Source organism: Lutra lutra, chromosome X (assembly GCF_902655055.1).
Source record: "Lutra lutra chromosome X, mLutLut1.2, whole genome shotgun sequence".
Taxonomy (NCBI): Eukaryota; Metazoa; Chordata; class Mammalia; order Carnivora; family Mustelidae; genus Lutra; species Lutra lutra.
Window position 1 is genome coordinate 94,410,946 of NC_062296.1, and position 18,067 is coordinate 94,429,012.

Consider the following 18,067-nt stretch of genomic DNA (forward strand, 5'->3'; position numbering starts at 1 on the left):
GCTTTTTAGAGTCTCAGTGTCAGGAACCTGGGATCATGACCTGAGCAGAAGGCAGAGGCCTTAACCCACTGAGCCATCCAGGTGCGCCAAGTGTCTCAGTCTCTATACAGGTTTCCAGTGAGCTAAGTTTAAAAACATAAACCATAGTTCTGTAGTTACAAAGAGGTCTATTATTAATATCATAACTGTATTTTTAAGACCTTGAGCGGATCTGAGACACACGAGTCGTTGAGAGGCAGCACTTCTGCAATTATGATAAGCAGTGGTCATACAAGCCAGATCTACTGTGAAAGACGGGGCCCCAGGAGGAATACGTTGAAAATAAATACAACCATGCTGATCTGTAGAAGACCTCTCAGAAATTTTATAGAAACGTGTGACCAAGGCTGAAGATTCTATGAGCGTCTTCAAACACCTAGAAAATCTAAACAATTAAATGATAAAGAATTTTTTTCTAAAAAAGAGACAGCAGAACATGTGGAGAGAAAGGTGGGGAAGAGAATAAAAGCAAATTATGAACCAAGAACGTGTGCTTTCTGATGGGTCTTGATGTCACTGAGGAGCCCCACTGGCTGTCTCGTCGGACAACGGTCTTTCTAGCATTGGCTCCAATGTCACAAGTCACCATTACAATGTGATATTATAGCATTAAAGTAAAAAAAAAAAAAATTGGAAAGAAAAGTCCCATTAGCAATTCTATTTCTGTTCAATAGGAGTCCCGTTTCTGACTCTACTCTTTTTGCTTTCCTAAATACGGAGCCAGGCTGATTGCCCATCGGGGAATTCACTTGGGTAATTCCTCAACGTGAGCGGCAAGAGATGGAAAGACACGCCCGGTCCGCACAGACAGAGACAGACGGCGGCGAAGGCTATGAGGTTCCATCCATCTCTCGGAGATAGGAGATTGTAACTGCCACATACACCCAGAGAGTCAGAATTTCACATCTGCAACTGTTATACATTTCAAGTGACTGCCTTTTTTTTTTTTTTTAATACTGCAGCCATAAAATAAGCACTGGGAATTCTCAGGTTGATGTGGCCAGTTCTGACATCTTCCACACTTATAATTCTCTATTTTTATCACATTCCTGCAACCCAGTTCATAGCCTCGTGGCCGATGTGGCCTGACGTTTTCGCCGGCACGTGCCGAGGGGCGACAGACGCCTTCAGCTCCGAGCATCCTCCCAGCCCCAGACAAGCCCGATGCTCTGCCGACTCACAGCATACGTGCTTATCCCACACTTTTCAGCGAGAGCACTATTTTCGGATACCACTTTTGCCTGATTACAGCTCTTTATCTCCTTACCTGTGCGTTTCCTTTGCCTTTGCTTCCAGAGTGAACATGTAAAAGGCAACAAATGGCACAGCTGTTGTGAAGGAGAACACGGCACGGGTGCACGCGGCTCCCGCAAGGACAGTCATTCCTTCAGAGGCTGTGGCGGGCGGCGCTGAGACACAGCCGGACCGTGACAGTCCCTGCTTGGATGCCCGGAACCCCAAACGTACACGTTCACAACCCATCCAGAAAGATAGAAGTAAGATGACTGACCATTGGGTTTTGAGTTAAGTAAAAGGGACGCCATCCCCGTGGATATCCAGTCCTGTCCCAGGAGTCCTTCATAAGCAGGGCATTTGCTCAGCGGCAGGGGAAGCCACGGACATCCTAGCAGGAGAAGGCGTCAGTGCATTGTGGCTGGCTTTGAAGACAGAGCGGGCCACACGTGGGGACAGCTCAGAGGGGCCCTTGCCCAACATCCAGCCATAAAGCGAGGCCTTCTGTCCTACCAGGAGCTGGGACCTCCAGGCCTGATCTCGGGCGGTACTCTGGAGACATCTCTCCTCCAGACCCCAAAGGTCAGGGCCTACCCTTGCCTGGCCCTGTGACGTCAGCGTTCTAAGACGTTCAGGAGAGAAGGCAGCCAGAGGTTGCTGCATTTCTGACCTCCGGCCCTGTGAGCTGGTAAGCAGGCGTTGTTTGAAGTCCCCCAGATTTGTGGTAATGTGATACACTGTGATTAAAACTAAGACCAGTGTCTTCTATTGAAACTCGGGCTCTGCTGTTTGCAGAGCAAGCATCTACCTGAGCATGACTTCTTCAGTGTTTCGCTTATCGTCAGAAGCCATTTGGCCTTCATTACCTACACATTTGTCAAATGCTCCCTTTCTGACCTGCAGCCTGAACTCCATTTAAACTTCTGGAAGTCACCCCCACCCCCAACTCCTCACCTGCAGCCTCTGCCCTGAGCTCCCTCATATCCTCCGCCACTAGAGTCACCTTCCAGAAACCCAACTGGGACCACACAAGCCTGCTAACTGGAAGCTTTTCATGAATCATTACTAGACACTTTATTAACGTTAACTCCTTCCAGAGGGGACTCGAACCCTCCGCGACCCGTCTGCGGGTCCACTCTTTGGGCGTTCCTTCCCGTCTCTTCACATCACTCACTGCTTGCCCCATGCAAACGGATGCGTCTCTCTTCTTCCAGCACGTTCTAAGTTGCGCCTGTACTCAGGGAGGTAGCGGAAACACACGCCGGATCGTTCCTCACACGGCGTTCAGATGTGAGCTAGCACATGCAGACCTCTCACGTAGTACGGGGGTCTCTTCCACTTCCGGTTTCCACGGCACAAGAACGGGGCCCTGGGAAGTCTAGGCCTCACGGTCTAGCGTACCTCGTAGCCCTTCTAAGCTTGTAAAAGGCAAAATCTAGATGGTATGGTACTTATCCTTGTGTCCCTCTGAGCACTGGGTTGTGCAGAGGCCCCAACAGGACGAGTCTCCGGAATACCTACAGATGTCAGGGTCTCCTCCAAATACGTCCACCATATGCACCTAAATGTAAAACACGCCACGTGACAGGGCATCGCATACCAAATGACTGAGGTTTTTGTGGTGGTGGTTGTTCTCTGTTCGTTGACTTTTCAAAGACAGGATCAAAGGAAAAGAGGAAAGGAAGACTGGACCGCAGGGGCACAGAGATAGCACATGCTAAGAGCGGCTGCTTCCTAGCAGTGAGATGAAAGGAAACCTAAAACACCTTCCTTTCGCCAGGCAGAGAGCTCACAAATGAAGTCTCCAATGTTCTTTCACAGATTAGGCCTGCTTCTAGCAGTGAGAAGGCTGTTTATGGGTCCCAGGTCACAACACCGGTGGATACATTCTCTGCTCTTTTGCTCAAACTTTCAAAACTGTGTGGTCCTTTGCTTTGGGCATCCTCTGCTCCTTAATTTCCAATCTAATTTAGGCAAATGGTAGGGCTACGGTGTAAACTAAATCTGATGAGTGCAAGATGGATACAAACTCCAAAATCTAAGAGTCCTTACTCGGAAGGCATTTTCTTTTCTTTTTTTTTTTTTTTAATTTAAGATTTTTATTTATTTATTTGACACATCACAAGTAGGCAGAGAGGCAGGCAGAGAGAGAGGAGAAGCAGTCTCCGCTGAGCAGAGAGCCCAATGCGGGGCTCGATCCCAGGACCCTGAGATCATGACCTGAGCCGAAGGCAGAGGCTTAACCCACTAAGCCACCCAGGCGTCCCAGAAGGCATTTTCTTTGCTTTCATCTGCAGAGAGAGAATGCTTCATTCTGCAGCCTTAAGTTCATCAGGCAGACTCCCAACTTCTATTTCCATCATTCCAGGAAAAACTGAAGACAACTGAGATTTAAAACAAAATGGCTGGAAAAGCGTTTGAGATGTGCGTTCATATTTAGAAAATAAAAATATTTTCGTTAAAATTCATACCAAAAGTGTTTATGTTCTGTGCTTTCAGAATGTTCTCTTTTTATTTATGAACCTTACTTCCAATAAAATAAGGTCAAGTTATAAATGATTAGTGTAAATGTCACATAAAATGGAAACATTTCATAGGAAAAGGTTACCATTAGTAACTGTGTCTTTTTGTTTGTGAATCAAATTTCAGAAAGGGCGTATTTTATTTAAGTGTTTTAAATGTTTCCTTATACTATGTTACGGTGGCAGGACAAAGAACATTAGTACTGAAGAAATGTTACAGAAGATTTGTCCAATCCCTTCACTTCATGGGAGAAGAAAAACAAAGTTCACAGAATGTGGCTTTATTGTGCAAACTGTTCTGCGTGTCTCAGGTCTGAATCATCAAACCGCACTACATGTACGGGGGTGTGGTCACGGACTCACGGTTCTGTAAGTTCAGTGATGTACACAGAAAATCTTGGGATCTTCTGGTTCCACATGGTGGGTGGAGAGCAAGGAGAGGTCCTCCTTCCCTCTGAGATGCCCATGTAGGAAGAACAACAGCCCCCAGGAGGAACAGATGATCGGCAGGAAATGTAGAAGGTCAGCTCTGAACAACAGATACCGACAGGTTTCTGGAAGGACACTCTGTGGACCCAGCTTCCAGAACACGTGTTTGATTATGTAAGGACATTCAGACTCAGAGAACGAGCGGCAGAGGCCAGAGGATAGGAGCAGGAGCTGGGTAATGCCAGCTGACCAGCAGTGATTTCCTAGGCAGTCTGTCTAGCTGCCTTCCTCAAGCCTGCACAGAACAAACACCAAAGGGTTCTTGTCTTCCAAAGCTGAAAGCACGCCTGGAGAAAATGAATAAGCAGGCTGAGTTCTGGTGTCCCGGGGTAGAGAGTATCCTTATTCTACCGTTCAGGAGCTCTGTGATATGAAACCAACCCTGAAAAGCTCCACCCAACAAAACCTTCCAAGTCCACAAGGCTCGTCTGCACTGGATCCTGGATGGCTTTCACGTTCACTGGGGGAAAAGTAGTGGGAAAATGGAATGTTACAAAACCAGAGGAGAAGGAACTCCCACCAACCACTTTGTACAATCAACCCCATCTCGTGAAAACCCCCAGTCATGAGTAAGAAGTGAGTTGGGGAAAATCAGAGCAGGACAAATCATGAGAGACTGTGGACTCTGAGAAACAAACTGAGGGTTTTGGAGGGGAGAGAGGTGGGGGAGCCTGGTGGTGGGTATTAAGGAGGGCACGGATTGCATGGAGCACTGGGTGTGGTGCATAAACAATGAATCCTGAAACACTAAAAAGAAATAAAATTAAAAAAAAGAAGTTACGTAGAAGATAAGGTAAAAAACAAAAAGCAAAAAACCCTGTACATTAAAGATAAAACTGATCTCAAAGAAAACAGATGTATTAGGGAGGAGAATGTGTCTCGCTCGCTCTCTCTCTCTCTCTCTCTCACACACACACACACACACACACACACACACACACACACACACTGACCTTGCCCTCAACAGCATTCAAATCATTTTGCATCCATTAACAAAAATTAGATTTATATGAAAGGATTTGTATGAAGTCATGGGAAAGCCAGAAAGAAAACTTGCAAATTAAACATGTAAGGATGGAAATAATCCACTGGAAGGCTGGAGGACAAAGTAAGGAAACTCCTACAACATTCAGCTAAAAGATAAACACATACGATTTGAGACGTAAGCGATTTAGGTGGCATCAAGAGCGCAGATCACAGCAGCACAGCTTACAGAAAAAGCAAACAAAGGGAACAAATTATTTTTAAAACTATAAAGTCAGAAACGCATGCTTTTAGGTCAAAGGTGGTATGAATGAATGAGAACCCACACCCTTGCGAAATTTCAGAAGGTCAAGAACGAGATAAAGCTCAGAGAGAGCAGAGCGTCTAAACAGCCCAGGTTACGTACAAGTGAGTGAGATTAAAACTGACTTTAGACATTTCACATGTGAGTGTAGTTATAGAACCAAGAATACTATCTCCGGGTTCTTAGGAAAAAATGGAATGAACTCAATCAAACTATTAATCAAGTCTGAAGAAGGAAAGCATAAACATATTCAGGCTTCTAAAATCTATGTCCTGCACGGTCTCCCGGGTGACACAAATGGAAGACATAATTCAGGAAAATATAAAAAAGAGAACGTCTTGGTTTCAAGAAACGGGTGAAGTCACCCAGGAGGGCGGAATAGAAGGGAGAGAGGAGGGAAGAGAGATAGGAAGGAAGAGATGGAAGGAAGAGACAGGAGGAAGGGAAGGAAGGAAGGAGCGAGGGAGGGAGAGAAGGAAGGGAAGGGGGTAGGAAACAAGTAAGCCAGTAAGCAGCGTCGGAGAAGCCATCCTGGAAGCGAATATCCCAAAGCAGGACTGAAAATTGATGGGCCTTTCAGAAGAAACAGCAGCAATGACTAAATGAAAGAAAAATGGGATGGATTCCACCAAAGTCCTAAGGACGAGAAATGTAAGGGAGTGCGTCGACGCTTCCGAAAGCACGTGCTTGTTCCCACAAGGCCCCGACCGCGAGACACGTCCGCCAAGAGGGCCGCCGCCAGCCGGGGACGGGCCGTCAGGACGATCGTGGGTCAGACCGGAGGGGGACCAGAGTCGAGTGCATACTGAAGACGAAAGAGGCACCCGTCCATGTGGGACGCTAACTCCCGCCACCCTGTCGTGGGGGACGCTGGGGACACTCGCGAGAAGCGCAAGCGAGTGGGCCCCGATCACAAGGCCACAGCGGGAGGAAGAGCTCAGCCAAGGGCGGGCGCGCTACCCGCGGCTCTCCCAGCATTTTCAGGAACCCACAAAAACGCACCGACTTAATATCAGAAGGAAGAAACCACCTAGGAGGCTCCAGTGAAAGGTTTTCATTTGTTTTCTCTTTCTCCCGTCTGCAAATACGCACACGAATGAGTACCTGGGCTGCAGACGTACCTTTCTAGGGCTGCCTGCGGGGGCGTCTCTCCCTACGTGAGGACCAGACCTCCCAGGTCCGGGGCTGCCGTGGCTGCGGCTTTGGGTGTGTGTCCCTTCAGGATCGCCTGTCCATGGTCAGTTCACAGCTGCCCTCCCGGTGGGTTTCTGCGCGTTACACTGCCGGGCCTCCAGCTTCACCGGGCACGCTCATTACAACCAGCTGAAGGCGACAGAGACAAGTCGCCCCTTTCCCTATTTGTTTTCAGACACATGATTGAACTGTTTTCGGCTCCTGAGTATTTATACATTCCTGGACTGTTACACAGCAGAGGGATGGTTTCTTAATCTCACTGAAATTTCCCACCGCTGCAGCTCCCAACCGCACAGCGGCCCCTTCACAAGAAACAAAGATCAAGCAGCTGACGGCTGCGTCCAAGCCGGTCCTGGGCGTTCTGCGATCCCATGGCCACCTTTTATTAATTTAAAGTGGGGGAGCCTGGGACATTTTCCTCCAGACGATCATGTGGGTCGCTCCTCAGGGAAAATGCTCCTCTAGAACGCATTCCGAGCGCGTTCGGACGTTACACTGCAACACGCCAAGATATCTCTGAAACGTATTGCAAGGGGACAGTTTATTTCTACCGATGGCCCCAGCGGCTCTGGCAGGCCTCCCCCCATTTATGACTGAGGCCCTCCTCTCTGCTCTACATGCACGTTCAAACCAACTTTCAAAAATGAGCTCAAAAAGAACGGAGGCATTTCCCACCAGCTTCCTACCCTGTCACCGCAGACTTAGAACCCAAACCAGCATTTTTACAAACACGTGTCTTGTTGGCCTTACCGTGCCACAGGACAGAGGGGAAAAAAAAAAAAAAAATGAAGCAACAAAGTTACTGACCCCACACCCACATGATATCTTGTCTAAGGAACGTAAAGATCTGGGGCTGTCAGCCGTCGTCCCTAGAACCCGGGAATGACGCATGCCTTCTTACGTCCTCCGGCGAAGGCTGCCCCTCGCCTGCGACGTCTTCCCTTTAACGCACCACACGCTCCGTGAGTGTCACAGACATCACTAAATCCAGCTCTAAAGCCTGTCCTTGCAACTGACCCGTCATCACCTAACAGCCATGTCGGGCCTGTTCACAAACTGTAAGGTTGGGTCTCCCTAAGAACACCGTGAAGCTGAAATGAGACACACTGATTCATGTGGTTAAGGCTGAATGGCACTATAATGGTTTTAAAAAATCTCATTCCGTTAAAAGCTCATGAAACTGTATCCCTTTTAACTCATTTTCCAAATCAATTGGCCATTCTCTTTAATCAATAGAGTAAAACCAGCACCACAAATCAGGAAAGTTGATTTCCAAATAGAAGGCCTTGTCAAAACATGGTTCAATCCCATTTTTCCCAGTTTTAGTCTGTATTTCCTCCAAAGACTTCATTATTTTCTGGATTTTAGAACACGGTTCTCCGTGTAACACTACCCTTTACACTGCTGCATTTTACAGACGCTCTAGTGTATGCTGCTGATTTAATTGGGTGACCTTCCCTCTCTCTCATCACTGGCATAGTTTCAGATTATGCGGGTTTTCAAACACCTGCTTAGCTCTGGGTCCCGATCTTATTAGCTTCATTATAATACAATTAAAGCAAGCAGTCCATATTTCCATTTCCTCCTCCCTCTTCCACATTGTGAGGTATTAGTAAAAAATCATTTTGTAAAACTTACTTAAACATCTTTAAGTGACTGACAGATGTAATGGTAATACATCGTGGTCACATGATCTTATCTGAGGATGTCCAGAGTCCTTTCTTCTAAAATTTACCAATCTTAATTCCATTAATCTTAGATGTCTGAAACCCACCGTTATGCACTGTGCAAAGGAAGACTGACGGATACAGGGCTCCCAAGGTTTAGCAACACTGTTCATAATATCCAAGTTATAAATCTTCCTTGGCAATTTCTGTGGCATTCTATTTCTTGTCACTTAGTTTCCAATTTGTATTTAATTCTATTAAAGGATGACAGTAATATGCATCCACCCAAAAGGCACTGCTGAGGAAGAAAAATGACTGTGTTCACAAGCATCTTGAGGAAGAATTTATTTTTTTTTCTTACTGCAAGTTAACACCATACACATTTGTGTATTTTTACACATTTAAGGAGAAGGGAGGATAGGTAATTATTCATTTGATGGCTGACTTGAGTTTTCTGCTTCACATTTCTACAAAGTACTAAAGTCTGTATCTTTTCAAAACAAAATGACTATGAAAAGGGCACATTGCATTAGATACATTAAAATATATTAAAACAGTCTCAGCGGACCATGGAAAGGATTACAAATTACACTTTTAAAAGTGAAATCAGTGCGTACTTATGTGTGACCTTGCCCTCTGTATGCATCTCTAAACACATAAACATATTTTCCTCACATTCCCACGGGAAAATAAATCAAGAGAAACAACCACAAAGAAAACCAATTACAATGCCTACCATTTTATTTTCTGCACATAAGGCAGTATTGGACTCGCTAGCGGTTAACGTGAAAGCCATCCTCGCGCCGCTCTGAGACGCAGGCATGGCTGTGACCACACCGTGTGAAAACGGGAGCCCGTGTTTCCAAAGCCGGTGCGTGTATAAAAGAGAGGAGAAAGTGTTAACAGACTCTAAAAACGTCAAGGGCATGGATGATTTTCGATTCTACTCTTTTTCTGTTTTTCATCATCATGTGTGACTTTTAATGAAAAACAGTGTTTTTTCAAAAGCATTAGGTTAGGGAGTGCAGGACATGGACAGCACACAGAGGATGTCACGGAGGGCCGTGAAGCTAGCGTGTGAGACACGATCATGATGCACACGGCATTGCACGTTTGTCCCAAACTGCTGCACGTACGTACCGCCCCCACGGCGGGCCCTCTGGGAAGCTGCGGGTGCTGGGTGACCGCGATGGGTCAATGTAGGCACACCTTCGGTAAAAAGTGTACCATTCTGGGAACGGATGCTGACCCTGGGGAAGGCCGTCCCCATATGAGGGAGCACGAGCTACATGAGAAACCTCTGCACCTCCCTCCCAATTTTGTTATAAGCGTAAAGTTGCCCTAAAAAAAAAAAAAAATAAAACCTTAGAAAATCACAAGGAATGGTGGCTCTGAGTTCAAAGACAGTTCAGTCCCATGCAGGACATCAGCATCATCTACTGGTCTGTTACTCCTGAGAGTGGCTCACTACACGGAGCTCCATGGCTCTGGAAACAGCCGTGGTCCCTCTCAAAACCTCAGAATGCAGGCAGTACGGTGCCCCCCACCCCCCAGCATTACGGGGTCTCCAGCTCTCTTCAAATGCCAGGGAGAATCCCAAATCTCTCCTCAGATGTCCCGGGCTTGCCTTTGTTTTTCTGGGCTCTCAATGTCTAGGATCCAGTATTCTATGTTCACATGTATGTCGGCTCAGGATTCTCAGGGCCACTAAAGTCTGACAAACATTCATTACAATATCATCTGGTGCTTTAGTTGATTTATGTGATGGACAGTCTCTTTACCCGTTACTTTTTCCTGTAACTCAGTAACTATTTGATTCATTTAAGAAGGGCAAAAGCAGAGAAAATTAGAGAAATCAAAATCAGAGCAAAGTTAAGCACAGATACATAAAGCACAGATGTTAAAAAGAGAGGGACCCCAGGCAGATGGTGGGAAAGAAAGTATCGTAATACTGTGGAAAAGGATATTACAAGGCCCATGAAGAAAATATTAAACATCATTAACTGAACACTTAGCATATTTTACCACTAGATGAAATATGTCATATGTTGTTAGCTATCCCAACCAGATTCCTGTTGGAAATGTGTGTCTACGCTCATCTCCTAACAAGAAAACTACAGTTCCAAAGTCTCGGTACTTGCCGAGGTCCCACGACTGTACAAGGACGGGACAGAAATCACCCAAAGGCCTCTGCTCAAAATATTCTCGAAATATTCATCCCAATAACCTCCCTCCCAAATCTTTACCAAAGGAAACTGTTTTAACGAATCCAAGGTTATGTGCTGGGAAATACGCAGGGCAGAAAAAATTGTGAAATGGCCACAACAGAGATTAGTAGGCAAGGTTTGGTATCTCGATCAAAAGACACCCATTATAATCCTGAAACACATTTGGGATTACTGAAAGCCACGCTGATAAAGTGTTAAAGCAGAAAGCACACTAAAACACCTTGGGAAGAACATAACTTCTCACAGAGAAAACCCAACTCTAAGACAGCATTTAAAAAACCATTTAAAAATTTCTGTGTTTGGGGGCGCCTGGGTGGCTCAGTGGGTTAAAGCCGCTGCCTTCGGCTCGGGTCATGATCCCAGGGTCCTGGGATCGAGCCCCGCGTTGGGCTCTCTGCTCAGCGGGGAGCCTGCTTCCTCCTCTTTCTCTCTGCCTGCCTCTCTGCCTACTTGTGATCTCTGTCTGTAAAATGAATAAGTGAAATCTTAAAAAAAAAAAAAAAATTTCTGTGTTTGAAGCAGGTTAGAATTCTGACGCTTTTAAATTTGAATACTCTATAGCTTTTGATGCTGATACAATATTAGTGGGAGCTGGGTGTAACCTGAACTTAATGAAAATCTTGAAGAGTGTAATTTGTATCACAAAGCAGACCCATTAAGCCTACAGCTTTAGAGCCCTAGGAAAAACCTAAGGGCATTGATACAGCCGTGGCCCTTTGCAGGGGCGGAGCTGCCGAACGCCTGAGCTGCCTTCCTCCAGAAACTGCCCTGCTTCTGGGGATGGTTGTTTCCAGCTCTGCGTATGTCTCTTTCCTTACCTGAAGAAAGATGGTTCTGGAGATCATCTCTTCACTCGCCTTCACTGGGTATCGTCCACACACGCATACAGCCTAGGAAGAAAACGCAAAACAAGAAGCAAAGTCATCGGCGTGGCACTGCACGTGAATAGTCTGAGAACAGTTCTGCTGTTCGGGAGTTGAGACAACCCGAACCACTGACGTTGCAAACAGCTACGGATCCCTTACCTGTCCCTGGGCCGACTGCTAGGAGGTCCTAGCAAGGTTGGCGGGGCTGTGATAGACACAGCGGGTTAAACAGATGGCCGTGAGGGCTACATTTGCATCCAAATACTGGTGTGTTAACGTCATAGGTTCCCTGCGACAGGACTGCCTATGACACTCCTGAGCTCCCAGGCACACAGAGAAGAGTCGGGGCTCCCCGTGCTTCATGCTGGGGACTGGTCTATGTGGGGGGAGGGGAGGTGCGGAGAGTGACGTGCATGTGCCACTAGCCGAAGGGTCGGAACGATCACAGGGCCGGAGAGACTGCAGCACCTTGCTGCCTGTCTCCCCTGCCCCCCAACATTCCATGTCCCATAGCTCACCCCCAACTCAAGGACGTGGCTCTCAGTTTACCCACACAAGCCCATCCTCGGAGTTTACTGGCTCCGATGATTCCTGCTGTCCCACTGACACATGAAAGGCAGGTCTTCAGGGGCGCCCAGGTGGCTCAGTGGGCTGAAGCCTCTGCTTCGGCTCGGGTCATGATCCCAGGGTCCTGGGATCGAGCCCCGCATGGAACTCTCCGCTCAGCGGGGAGCCTGCTTCCTCCTCTCTCTCTGCCTTGCTCTCTGCCTACTTGTGATCTGTCTGTCAAATACATAAATTAAAACAACAACAACAACAACAACAAAAGGCAGGCCTTCACATTCTCGCGGGCTTACAGTTACACCAACGAGATTCAGGTGTGTGATGCATGCTTTAAGGTGTTCACTGTAATTATCCATGGCCTAGGTCCATCAACAGAACACAGTGTATTTTTCTATTCATGGGTATTGGGACAGTTTCTAGTTTGGGGACTGGAACCCAAAAATGTGGACGGAAACTTCAGCTTCCTGTGTGTACATCTTGCCTGATTTAACAACACAAGCAAACGATGTAGCAAATGATGTCCCTCAAAAGTGATGCATGAGGGGTGCAGTCATCCAGGGTGAATGTTTTCAAATCTTTTTGGCTATCTTGAACTCTGTATTCTTGCCATGAGTTACATATTCAAATGCTCTAAAAGCGGGTTATAGTCAACAGCCTGGGTTGCAGTTGTGTGATGCCAAAATCACAGCTTCTTTGAGAATCTCCCACTGGATGAGCTCCGCTCCTTTCTGTCTCGCACGAGTGTTAAGTGCTCTCTTCCGACCTGGCTCGTTATAGTGCAAATGGTGCGGTCTACACGGTACCCATGTCTCCCAGCTAACACCAGGAGCTTCTACAGATGGGTCAAAGCAACGCTGATATCCCGATCACACTTCTGGACACACATGAAAGAAGGAACATCACATATTTTTCCACAGAAGCCACGAAGAAGAGTAATTCCGGAATCCGGGGTTTGTGCAGTGGCCTAGTTGTAAACTTCTTTCAAAGTGATTGAATTTCATCTTGTCTGAAAACTAAAATAACAGGAAATAACTCAAGAGGCCCAGAAATGAATTTATAACACGATAACTTATATAAGTTTTACATAAACACTTTGAAGAATGCAGTATGATTTTTAAGTGTCTCCAATAATACTTGAAAACCAAGGAGATATTATGGTTTTGTAGCAGCAAACTGGGGCAAAGAAGACTGTGACCGCAGATATCCTTAATTCCAAGTCTGCCCCGCAATTTGCCTACTTAGGAACTCTGATCTACTGTATATAGAAAATTCCTACAAAGACCATCACTTCCAAAAATGTAAAATGATCACCATGGTCAACCTCTTTAATTCAGTTTAATTATTTATTATATTCTCTTCCTTTTACCAATATTCAGGGTGCCATCAGGAAAATTCCCATTTCTACCCTTTCTTTAAGCAAATATTCCCTGAGTACATGGTATATCCCTACCTCTGAGCTAGGAAAAGTGTGTATCACAGCGGGGACAGAGACGTATGAAGTTTTAGAATTTTTTTTTAAGTGAAAAAGCACCTGTAAAGATTTAACCTCTTTTCAGGTTTTCAGACGAGGACATGCTTAAGGTCTTTCTGCTTTAAGACTTTGAAATCCTTCCTATATCCCTAAAAGCCTCTAAATGAGTATCTATGCAACAGTTTGAAGCCCACAGCCATTGTCTTTGTATCCGAAGGGCACGGTGACTTTTTATCTTTGCTCTAACGTTCACTTCTCTTATTTTCCATCTTCAGACTCTGCTTTCTTGGTGTGGTTTTCAGTGGACTTATCTACAAAGAACTTACTCTCAACGTCATCAATCATCTCACTGCTTGAATGCGCTCTTGAACTTTTCCAACTATCAGGAAAATTCCACTACTGGTGTTGGATTAATACTGACCCTCTTGTTGTGGCCATAATGAACTTCAAATAATTTAATTTGAAAAAAAAATTACATGAATTTACAAGAAGTACACATAATTTATTTCCCGATGTATTTGTGCCTGACAACCGTAAGGCAAGATACTCTTTTTCAAATGACAATCATCTGTATCTTTGTAGACAGCTCTATTTTTTTAGCCACTCAGAATGATAGTTTTCTAGAACTTGGAACCTCCTCATTCTGGAAGCTGTTCAGACACAGCTGGGGGCCTGTGTAACAGGGATTTCGTAGGAAGCACCAAACAGTGCTGTGAATTTAATCTAGGAAACATCCAACTTCCCTTCCAATGCTCATATATCCCGAGGTCCTGGGAGGCCACAGATCAGTGTTTTTGCCCGATTTATATTTTTTAAAGATTTTTATTTATTTGACAGAGAGAGATCACAAGTCGGCAGAGAGGCAGGCAGAGAGAGAGGAGGAAGCAGGTTTCCCGCTGAGCAGAGAGCCCGCTGTGGGGCTCGATCCCAGGACCCTGAGATCATGACCTGAGCCGAAGGCAGAGGCTTTAACCCACTGAGCCACCCAGGTGCCCCCTGCCTGATTTATATTTTGAATCCTTCTTGGGGAATAAAAATCTTCTTTTCTGGGGATCCATTAAATACAGAAGGACCCAATATGCTGATGAAATTTTACGGAGGCAGAACTACGAGCTGCGTCATTAATGTACGCAGTATCTTATTTAAGATACCTCGAGTATCTTATTTAAGAGGCTGAAAACTGTCCGCCACGTTGACTGTTTTTCGGAGGCTTCCTGCCCAACACGGGGCTTGAACTCATGATCCCAGATCAAGAACTACGTGCTCCAACAGCTGAGCCGGCCGCGCGCCCCTATTTCTGTTTGTTTCTAAATAATGGAAAACGTTGGATATTTTTTTAAAATTAAGTAACGTCCATGCCCAACGTGGGGCTCAAACTCCTAACCCCGAAGTCAAGCGTCACAGGCTCTACTGACTTTTACTTTGGCAAATGCAAAGGAGCCAGAGGCAAGCCCGTTCTGTCATTTCTTGCAATTTGTTACTGAACTATCTCCATGTTACACGGCGTAACTTTGTTATTTCTTAAGCAATCACTTGTAGCTGGCCAGGACACAGGAAGAGGAGAAGAGACCAGCAGTCAGCACGCTGGCTTCAGAAGATGTCAAGAAAATGTATGGTTCCCACATTCCAGCAGTTTCTTCCAGAAACAACTAAGAGGGATGTTCAAAACGAACTGATTTCAATAATCAAATATAAACGTTGGACGGATGGGATATTTAGTACACTTACAACATGCATTTGATACGGAGTGATTTCTACCATGTAGCTTTTGTGTTTCTCCTTCACGAAACCCCCATAAAGGTTCTAAACAAGTCTGGAAACAAAGTTTATCCATTCCGTCAACAAAAGCTGTTGCAAGTACCTATGCGGTGGGAACACTGAGGCTTTACACAAGAGCGAGGGTGCCAGACCTACCTGCAGGTCACTGAGTCTCATTGGATCTACTATCCATGTACCTCTGCCATCTGCCTGTCTGTCTGCCTCCCTACCTGTCTACCTGGTTACATGGAGGACAAGAGGGTGGCAAAGCACAGAGGGAAGTCACTGGTCTCTGGGGAGGTCAGGGTACGTGTCAGCACAGAATGGATAAGCAGGCTTGCCCTAACCAAAGAAGGGAGTAGTTCACAGAGGGAACAGCATCTGCAAAGCTAGCCAGGAACAGATGTCGTGAGGTCTGCCGTCCGTATTATGTGATCTGGCTGTGACTACCGTCCCCGAAAGTGGTGCTCTGTCCCTGCCATGTTACAATCGATCCTAACACTTGGTATTTTACTAGAACAATGATTGTATTCTCTGTCATGATTGTGTGAGTCAGCTGGGCTCAACCAGTAGTTTAGTTTTGTTTTTTTTTTTCCCAGAGTGCTGGATTTGACCTTGTCCCCTTGTCCTCTGCATCCACTGGTCTTACTGTAGTGCCTTAAATATGCAGCCAGGAGGGACCCAAGGACACGGGCAACAATCTCCATGAAGCTCTGTTCCAGTGCAACAACTTATTAGGGACATTGTCTATCTTCCAAAATTGCCAGAAACAACAACGTTCCTGATACCTGTGAGAGGCCCTGCACACTCACAATCTTTTCGAGCATCCCAGAGCAGTTTCCCTGACATGTTTATAGCCTCCTACGTTTTCACAAATCCTTCATTTCAGGTTCCCTCTTGACCACACCCACAAGGTGTGGCCCTCCACAGAGACGTTACTTTGACTGATATGGCACAAACCCACACTTCGCCACACCATTTCCCTTGTCTCTGCTAAGGAGCGTGATTTAAATACTAAGTTGTCTGGAGGCCCTGGATTGGAGAAGGGTTAGTTTGTACTCTTCTGGGGACACAGGACATGCCATTCTTTGGGTGATAGACCTTGGCTCTTTGCACTTTTCTGTAGGGGATGGATTTACTGCCGGAAGATGCTTCTCACAGGCATCTGGTTCTCCTCTGAGTTCAGCTTCAAACCCTGAAGGCTTTTTCCTTCCATCACAGTCTGCTTGGATCTTCTGCTGACCAAGCTCAATGGCACCACTCGAACCACTTCCACGTACCGTGTGGAGACTGAAGGGACGAGCCAGAGCTGGAAGCCGGCCCCAGCTTTCCGTCTTTGAAGATGGGGAAGGACACGCCCTGTGGGCTCTCCCGGTGGCCCGACTCACATAGCGGATTTTGAACTATTTGATTTCTCTTTACCCTTCCTCTTCCCTATGTTCCTGATATTTAGAAAACCCGGGGAAAGAAAAGGAAGAGAGTTTGTTCCTGTTCCGTTTTCTCATCATAGCCGGTACTCTACTGGTCTTCTCACGTCTTCGACGGCGTGGGGATCTCCAGAAAGCGGTTCCTTTCCGTGGAAGATTTCCTCCACTCCATCTGGGGCGCAATTCTCCATCTATCCTGATGCCACTCTTCCCAGCTGAGGGGTAACTGTGGGTCATTTAACAGGTTCAGATTCACCAACGTCTCTCCTTATAGAGATCCAAAGGAGAGAGGAAAGAGAAGCCACGTGCATGGGAAGGTGCCAAGCGAAGCTTTACAGACACCTGGAAATGTCAGGCTTCACAGCAAGCTGGTCACAAATCCTCTCCTTTGTTTGAACGCTGCTGGTGTTGGGGAGTCTGCTGGTTAGTGTTTGGTTTGTGTGTTTCCAGATTTTGGTCTTGCTAAGTCTATCCCTCTTTTCCATAACCGTTTATCTGTTGCAAAACCGGGGCTGTCTGGATCATAGTGTTCCCGCCGTCTGAGTACTTATTACTCACTGCCTACAGATGTTGTTGTTAAACAGGTTGATGTGTTTTCTGCATTCCCGGATCGTCCTCAGCTCAGTTCAGGGACTCGATCAAAGTCACATTGGATCTGTTTGGCGAGACCATTGCTGGCACTAAATTTTTCAACAGGACGTAAATATTTTCTGGTTTTTGCGCTCTCTCTTTCTCTTTTTTTAACGTTATCAGCAGAGTGTTCAGTGCCTATACCCATTAATTCACTGAGGGCAAAAAATGGTGATGTTCTAATTTGATCATTTATTCATTTATTTAACTGTGGTAACTGTAATTCTCAGCAAACATTCTGTTGCTGACACAGAAAACGCGAGATGCACGTTAGATTTTTATGTAATAAACTGACTACCTCTTGTCTCCACAATGTGACCAACCAGTTTTTTTTTTATTATTATTTTTTTTATTATTTGAGAGAGAGACAGTGAGAGAGAGCATGAGCGAGGAGAAGATCAGAGAGAGAAGCAGACTCCCCGCAGAGCCAGGAGCCCGATGCGGGACTCGATCCCGGGACTCCAGGATCATGACCTGAGCTGAAGGCAGTCGTCCAACCAACTGAGCCACCCAGGCGTCCCAACCAGTTTTATTTTTAAACGTCTTCATGAATTCATGGATGTCAGTGTATTTGACGGGTTCCAATCTGTTCCCAACGTCACGCTCAGCGAAGCTCTGTTTCAGCTTGGGCTGGCGTCGCGTTCTGTCAGGTTTTAAAATCCCTTCCCTATCACATCTTTGTTCCACATGG

At 46.1% G+C, this 18,067-nt stretch overlaps 1 long non-coding RNA gene across 1 annotated transcript in view; it reads right to left on the minus strand.

Annotated features, from left to right (window-relative positions):
* The window catches only part of LOC125091359 (uncharacterized), a 156,023-nt gene extending 144,473 nt beyond the window's left edge, over nucleotides 1-11,550 (minus strand). Inside the window, exon 1 of the long non-coding RNA XR_007124658.1 lies at nucleotides 11,479-11,550. This is a non-coding gene — a long non-coding RNA (uncharacterized LOC125091359). The remainder of the gene's footprint in view (nucleotides 1-11,478) is intronic.
* Nucleotides 11,551-18,067: the final 6,517 nt, after the last annotated feature.